Here is a 7258-nt window from a genome sequence, read left to right on the forward strand (position 1 = left end):
GACTGGCCAGAAAGTTGCAACTAGCTGCTCGTAGGAACAAGCTAGTAAGCAGTAAAATATTATTAAATTTATTGTTATTTAATAATGAGACTTGGCTAAAAGACAGGTAAGACATCCATTAGGTAGCAATCATAAAAAAATACTAAAAAATAACAAGTGTTGGCAAGAGTGTGGGGAAATTGGAATCCTTGTTGCATTGTTGGTGGCTATCTAAATTGGCATAGCCACTGTGGAAAACAGTATGGCAGTTCCTCAGAAGTGAAATATAGAATTACCATATGATCCAGCAATTCCACTTCTGGGGATATACCCAACAGAACTGAAAACAAGGACTCAAACAGATACTTATACACTAATGTTTATAGCAGCATTATTCACACTAGCCAAAATGAGGAAACAACCCAAATGTCCATCAACAGATTAATGGATAAACAAAGTGTGGTATACATGTAAAATGGAATATTATTGACCTTTAGAAAGGAATGAAATCCTGATACATATTACAATATGGATGAATCTTGCAAACATTATGCTAAGTGAAATAAGCTGGACACAAAAGGACAAGTATTATATGGTTCCACTTACAAGAGGTGCCTGAAGTAGGTAAATTCATGAAGACAGTAAGAAGAATAGAAGATACCAGGTGCTGGGGAGTTATTATTTAATGGCTATAGAGTTTCTGTCAGGGATGATAAAAAAGTTCTGGAAATGGATAGTGATGATGGTTGCACAACAGTGTGAATGTTTTTAATGCCACTGGATTGTACACTTAAAAATTTAAATGGTAAGTTTTAAGTTATATGCATTTTACCACAATAAAAAAATAGAAAAAAATTAAACCATTGAATGCTTACAAGAACCTGATTTAAATTTTTTCTCTTTTATTTCATTTTTTATTCTTCCCCATAAATTAAAATTTTTAACAAGAGCTAAGTATAGAAAGTGGATCTTAGAAGACAGGCACATGTACTTGGTACCATTTTCTTTGTTTTCTTTGCTCTATTTAATTAGTGCCTGTGCTAATACAAAGGATTAGACTCACACAAATCAATATCTTACCCAGTATCAAGCCTTCATAATGATGTAAAAGAGTCAGGTAATCCATGGGCTCAGACAAAGCAGAGAGGATTTGGGGACATTGAGGTGGCCTCCCTTCTTATGATGAGCACTCACTCTCTGGTCCAAAATGATAGATGAGCTCTCCAACGGAGGATATATGGGGTTATCTCACAGAGTAAGGGAACATTTTATTTATGATACATCTCTGTTTTATACCCTAGCTTTCATGTCAGTTTTCAAGGACATCTTACTAAGAGCACTCCAGCTAGCATAGATCATTAGCCTAATTACCTAAAGGTCCAGAATCACATTGTCTAGGATTGGGTTACCTGCCTTCTTCCCCCTCATCCTAGGTGGAGCATCCCCTGGTAGTCAGGGGCAAACTGGGTCACAGTCCAGTTACATTAACTCCTTCCTCATCATTAACAAATTTATTCTGATTGCACACATGAACTAGTATGTACATATTTGTCTTCAGAAATAATCATTTAATGTACAAACCTGCTATGATATTTTCATGGGAGTTTCTACTCCTAAAGCTTGATGTCTAGACCTCTACATTAGGAACACTCGCCAGACAAGTGCATCAAATATCCCCTGGTGAGGGTGAGAAGGAAAAGACTAGGTTTCTAAGTCCTCACATAGCTCAACAAGGTCTCAGATCCAACAATTCAGAGGTAAGGAGCTACAGGCAATGAAAACCTAAAGTAAAAGGAACATTGCTTTCACATCAATCACATTTCAGGCCAAAAGGCATTGAAGGGATGGATGCTTTGTTGTCTCAGAAGGGTTTTCCACGGTCTGCATAGTTTATTCCATCTTTCCCATTCTCTGTTGTTAACCTTTCACATCAGAGTTTTTGTTCTCCACCTCCCTGCTTCGACTGAAGGATTCAGACATTTCTTTGCATCCCAGGTCAACCTTGCCTTTAACAAGAACATAAATTTCTCCTTGCCCAAAATTCTTGGTTTGGCCTCAGCCCATTCCGTCCAGGTCCCACCTCTCGAGACATAAGGCTGGGTCAGAGGACTAGGTCTCCCACAGATCTGGGAGGAAAACCTGGATAAAACTGGTGGCAGGAGCAGCTGCCACCCCAACCTGACCACCATGCAGAAAACTTGTTCCTTTCACCATCACTTGCCCTCAGTACAGGGCTTCTCTCTGCTCTGTTCCTCCTACTGAACCAAATCTTTTGCAAATGTGGGCAAAACAGCAGTAGCAGGGAGAAGCCTAGGCCCTTAAAACTCTCCTCAAAGTGTCTTAAAACTCTCCTCAACGTTCCCTGATGGTGGTGGTGAGTCTGGACTCTACCATCACTACTAAAATTCTGAGATTAATAGTGGCACCAGGGAGCCACAGGAATGGAACCAAAGCTGGTGCCTCGGTTGTGACTATATAGTATTCCTAATTAATCCCATCTGGCTTCATATAATTATCTGAGCAGAAGTGCTGTTGGCATTATCTGAATCACAGATTTAGCTTTGGCTTCTGCTGGTAGCTATAGAGCCCTTTCTTCAAAGCATGTAGCAATGCAAGCAGAAGGAATAATTTGCTTCTTATAGACATATGCCCTGAACAAGAGACATCTTCTGGGTGAGATACTACCAGAAACATAATCCATAACCACTAAAAAAATCCTTTCTGGGGCTTCCCTGGTGGTGCTGTGGTTGAGAGTCTGCCTGCTGATGCAGGGGACACGGGGTCGGGTACCAGTCCAGGAAGATCCCACATGCCGCAGAGCGGCTAGGCCCGTGAGCCACGGCCACTGAGCCTGCGTGTCCGGAGCCTGTGCTCCACAACAGGAGAGGCCACAACAGTGAGAGGCCCGCATACTGCAAAAAAAAAAAAAAAAAAAAAATCCTTTCTGTAAGTAGTGCCAAATGCAATTTTAAAAATCTTATAAATCATGATAGTTTAAAAAATGAATGGCACATCACAGTTTACAAAGTATTTTCACCAGTTTTCCCATTTGAAAGGAAAATATGGAGTAAATGTCACAACTTCAAACTAAAAATAACAGAAGAAGAATTGGCTTTAACTGGGAAGAAGAAAGAGTTAAGATACTCCCTCTCACCAAGAAATAGCAAGGGAAATAAATAAGAACACAAACAACTAACCTAAGACCAAACTTCAACATCAATTTTATATGTGCCCCTGTCAAGGGGACTATGATATGAAGTCCCAACACGCTTTGTGGTAGGATTCACCTGGGTTCAGGTATTTCTGGAATTCTGATTATACAGGCTTTTCAGAAACTTATACTGCTAGACAATTCACTCATGGGAAGAAAACGATTTGGTTTAAGCTATAGAATATGTTTTCAAGAACTGCTATGTTGTGATCATACCTGTCCCTCATAATCTTTACATTTCAGTTTCTGAAGAAAGAAAAGCAGGATTTTCACTTTATTTATATGCATCAGAGAAGTGCAGGAAAACATTTCCATGAAACTTACTGTGGCTGACAATCTGCTCAGTTGCAGCAATGTGTTTGATATGGGCTCTGGACACAAAGCAAACCCCCATAGTAGAAAATGACAACTGATGCTCTTGCCAAAGCCTGCCAGTGGCTGGTGACCATGACCTGCCTAATCCTGAGTGCTTGTCTCTTAGTGGTGGTTCCCTGTGTATGTGTGTGTCCCACCAGAGTTATCTGGGTGGGTGTTCTATGAAATATTTGGAATTTATGGACAACCTTGCCTACAGACAGGCAACTACTTTAAATGCTATTGCCTGCTGTTTGATTGTGGAGTGGTACCTGGTTAATTCTCCCCAGAATCAAATCAAACACTAATAATGCTATGAGATTCTGGTTACTATTAGTATAATTCATTTATGTGCAAGGGTAAGACTTGCCAACACATAAAACATATCCTTCAGAGCCAAGGTGAAAAGGGAATCATTCTTTGCCACTTCTTCAAAAAAGAAGAGGAAAGAAGAAAGTGAGATACTATCCTGTGTAAGCTCACAGATAGCTTCTCTTTTCTGCTAACAGTTTTATTCTCTCTCTAGAGTTCTAATGTATGTCAAACCACTGCATAATATTTCTCAAAATTTTAAATGTCAATAAGAATTTCAAAACAAAACAATCTATTTTTGAAAAAGAAATCTTTTCCCATTGTGAAAATAATTATTCAAATGCCATACTAAGCCATTATACCTTCAATTTAGAAAATGTAAATACCCTTGGAAGAATAATACCATAAGGTATTTGACATCATTTACACTTATTATGAATGAAGGCTATGAGAATTGGCTTTTACTGGGAAGAAGAAAGAATTAAGACACTAACTCATCAAGGAAGAACAGAAGACTGGAAGTAAAGGAATAGAAAAAAATAACCCATGCAAATGGAAATGAAAAGAAAGCTGGGATAGCAATACTCATATCAGAAAAAACAGATTTTAAAATAAAGTCTGTAACAAAAGATGACCATTGTATAATGATAAAGGGGTCAATCCAAGAAGAGGATATAGCATTCATAAATATATGTGCATTTAATATAGGAGCACCTAAATATATAAAGCAAATATTAACAGGCATAAAGGGAGAAATTGACAGTAATATAATAATAGTAGGATACTTGAATATACCACTTACATCAGTGGACAGATCAACCAAACAGAATATTAATAAGGAAACAGTGGCCTTAAATGACACATTACACCAGATGGTCTTAATAGATATCTGTAGAACATTCTACCAAATAAACAAACAAAAAACCCCAGCAGAATACACATTCTTTTCAAGTGCACATGGAATTTACTCCAGGATAGATAACATGTTAGGCCACAAAACAAGTCTCAATAAATTTAGAAAATTGAAATTATTTATATTAAACAACTTTTCCAACCACAACAGTATGAAACTAGAAATCAATTACAGGAAGAAAAATGGAGGAAACACAGACATGTAGAGACTAACAACATCTTACTAAGAAAAGAGTGAATCGACAAAGAAATGAAAGACAAAATCAAAAAATACCTTGAGATGAATGAAAATAGAAATGCAACTTTCTAAAATCTATAGGACACAGCAAAAGCAGTTCTAGGAGGAAAGTTTATAGTGATACAGGCGTACCACAAGAAACAAGATAAATCTCAAATAAACAACCTAACTTTCCATCTGACAGACTTAGAAAAAGCCCAAAGTTTACAGAAGGAAGGAAATAATAAAGATCAGAGCAGAAATAACTAGAGACCAAAAAAGAAAAAAAAAAACACAATAGAAAAGATCAATGAACCTAAGAGCTGGTTTTTTTGAAAATATAAACGAAATTGATAAACCTTCAGCCAGACTCACTAAGAAAAAAAGAGAGGCCAAATAAACAAAATTAGAGGTGAAAAAGAAGTAATAGAAAAAGCCACAGGTACCATAAAGTGGTCAGTCTATCATGATATAGTTTAAGGCTGTCACCTAATGGAAAGGTTTATAGAGCAAATGTTCTCTCAATACTCAAAGCACAACCTGAATGTCTTTTCTTTCTTTTGATTAAATTCCACTAAATGCTCCTGAAAATAGAATATACTACTGAAATATGGTTTGAGTACTTCAATATTCCAGGCTTGTACATAGCCATGCAGGCTGTGCTTGCATTAACAGCATCCTGAGCAACAAGACATGTGGGAAAACTGATAGTGACTGGTATTAAGATGCTGTCACTCCTGTCCTTTCTGTGGCTACAGGACATGTGATTGGCAGCTGAGGTAAGCACATTCCAGTCACAAGGTGAGCTGTACTGTATTTCATTCAGCAACTGCTGAGAGGCCAAGAAGTAGGAATTCCTCTAGGGCAATCCCTGGAAACAGCTATGGAAGTAAAGGAGTGCTACAGTTATGTCTGCCCAGATTTAGTAAAAGAATTTAACAAGTACGACACAGAGGAGCCAAGTAGATTAAACAGTATACTAGAATCAAGGCAATCTCAAAGAAAGAATTTTCCATTGACATTGGTTACGACAGATCCTTGGAACCTAAAATCTTTTTTCATCCAGAATTTGCTAATCTAGAATTTACCTACCTAACAAGTAGTAAATGAAGTAATTCAGCATTATCTTATTGGTGTCAGAGTTCTCTCTACAAGGATACTGACCTCACTTAACTGGATGTGCAGAGACTTTGAGGGTCACTCATATTTTGAAGGAAAAAAATGACCAAGTAAAAAGTACCTTTCAAAAAGTAGCTTCATACACAACAATGTGAATGTATTTAATGCCACTGATCTGTACACTTAAAAATGGCTAAAATGGTAAATTTCATGCTATATGTTACCATAATAAAAGAATTTAAAAAATTTTTTAACTTTAAGAGGGCTCATGACACTTGCCCTTACTCATTCATGGGCCAAGGAATTCCAGTAATTAGGAAATGCTACCCTCCACACTAAAAGAAAATTGGTTTTTGCTGCAAGTGTTTTAGAACTAAGAAGCTAGTACAGTTGACCCTTGAACAACAAGGGTTCGAACTGTGTAGGTCCACTTATATGTGGATATTTTTTCGATAGTAAATACTACAGTTCTACACAATCTGTGGTTGATTTAATCCATAGATGTGCAACCACGTATATGGAGGAACCACATATACGGAGGAACTATGAAGGGCTGACTATAACTTATACACACATTTTTCACTGAGTGGAGGGTCCACGCCCCTAACCCCACATTGTTCAAGGGCCAACTGTCTATTGGATTAAGTTTAATTCCTTGGACTCTTTTTCTTGATTAAAAAAAATTTTTTTTTAATAAAAACAGCCTGTTGGATCTTCTTTTTTTAAAAAAAAAAAAAAAAGAAAGAAATGCTCACAACATTCAGGTATTACCACACCAGTTTCAGCCTCTGTTTATTGAAATTTCTTCCTGGTTCACACGTCTAAGCACTTGCCACTGACCCAACCTGTGAGAGGCAGACACAAAGTGGTGTTGCAGATGCAAACAGTTGTCTACTTTGACTGCTCTTCTAACCCCTCTCCTACGACAGAAATCACTGGCAATGCCAATTAAATCTCTATCAGCTGATTTTGGGGTGGTTCTAATGCACCTGTTCCCTCTTTGTTCTTTTTTTCTTTTCTCTCTCTTTCTTTTTTACTTTATTTTATTTTTTTGGTGGGCTTTGTGTCTGGCTTCTCTCACTTAACAAGGTTTATCCACGTGTAGCATGTATCAGCACTTCATCCCTTTTCATGACCTTAGTCATTTCAGGCAG

General features: G+C 37.5%; 1 pseudogene; it reads left to right on the forward strand.

Annotated features, from left to right (window-relative positions):
- Positions 1-5477: 5477 nt before the first annotated feature.
- Positions 5478-6210, forward strand: LOC112409256 (actin-related protein 3 pseudogene; annotated as a pseudogene).
- Positions 6211-7258: the final 1048 nt, after the last annotated feature.

This window comes from Neophocaena asiaeorientalis, unplaced genomic scaffold, assembly GCF_003031525.2.
Source record: "Neophocaena asiaeorientalis asiaeorientalis breed wild unplaced genomic scaffold, Neophocaena_asiaeorientalis_V1.1 scaffold197, whole genome shotgun sequence".
Taxonomy (NCBI): Eukaryota; Metazoa; Chordata; class Mammalia; order Artiodactyla; family Phocoenidae; genus Neophocaena; species Neophocaena asiaeorientalis.